Source organism: Homarus americanus, unplaced genomic scaffold, assembly GCF_018991925.1.
Source record: "Homarus americanus isolate GMGI-L3 unplaced genomic scaffold, GMGI_Hamer_2.0 scaffold43704, whole genome shotgun sequence".
Taxonomy (NCBI): Eukaryota; Metazoa; Arthropoda; class Malacostraca; order Decapoda; family Nephropidae; genus Homarus; species Homarus americanus.
In genome coordinates this window covers 202,156-203,618 of record NW_024721497.1, presented here as the reverse complement: position 1 = coordinate 203,618, position 1,463 = coordinate 202,156, and positions in this window count along the sequence as shown.

The window sequence follows — 1,463 nt, the reverse complement described above, 5'->3', positions numbered from 1 at the left end:
ATCATATTAACAACAAATTATAAGCGAGTGTTGTAATGTCATTTAATAGACAAAAGTGTCACTCCTCGCTAATGTGATCTCAAACACTAATGATTTGCTGTCGAGATCTCCATAGTTCGTTTCAGTCCCAATAGATGGCGGGGGAAGGCACAACATCCCTATCTCTAATGTATTGCTGTTGACACGTCCATAGGGTCAGTCATTGAGATTTATTTCAGTGACAGATGATGGCGCTGGGATGTACTGTATTTTCTGAGTAAATTCTAGCACATAGGAACAACTAGGTAAAGCAGGTACACACAGGTAAATACAGGTACACATAGGTAAACACAGGTACACACAGGGTTGGGTCGGGTCAGGCAGGTGGGGGAAATTAGACGTATAATAATGGCCATATGTGTTGTGTCATGCTTATCAAACCTTCAACGCCTATTTATACATGACTCTGGAGGATATATACACGTTATACTAAAGCCAAAACGTATATACCAGGTGAAGTGAGTGTCCGTCAAGTCAGGTTGTTAGGTTAGGTTAGCTTTAGGTGGTTAATCCTCAGGTGAAATAAGCTGGGGTGCCTACTCTTAAGGTCACACACACACACACACACACACACACACATTTATATATATATATATATATATATATATATATATATATATATATATATATATATATATATATAACGAAGAGGAGAACCAGGGAAAACACAAACATCTTGACTAAGTTGGGTTTCTTTAATCCTGGTTCTCCTCTTCGTATAAACTACTCTTTCCACGTAACTTCTGTCTATATATATATATATATATATATATATATATATATATATATATATATATATATATATATATATATATATATATATATATATATATAAGAAGGATGACGGTGCAGGAGGGAGGTGACCGCCCTGACTGGTTCCTCCCTCAGGTGATCAAGATGTATCACCTGCCCACACACCTGATTGATGAGGCACACCTGTGTCATCGTCTTCCTCCACTCCCTCTGTCATCATCCTTTTCCTCCACTCCCTTTGTCATCATCACCTTACTCCACTCCCTATGTTATTACTTTACCCCACTCCCTGTGTCATCGCTTTCCCCGCTCCCTGTGTCAGCATCTTCCCCCACTCCCTGTGTCATCGCCTCCCTCACTCCCTGTCTCACTTGAGACCCTTCAGATACAAGTGAATATTGTCATGAAAATGTGTAAATATATTCTCAAAATATATTTAAATTTATCCACAATTTAATGATTTTTTTCTTCAAGTTCTAAGTTCAGTTATTTACAACCTTCCCGTAGTCAACTTTTTATGGCTTTATGTCTACCCAAATTTACGATGAAAGACTAGTCATGTATAGTGGGGCATGACACAGTGAATATTCTTCTGCTCTCTCTCTCTCTCTCACCGTAACGAGACAGTATCACAGCATCCAGGTATATACTGTAACACATCATTATCTCTT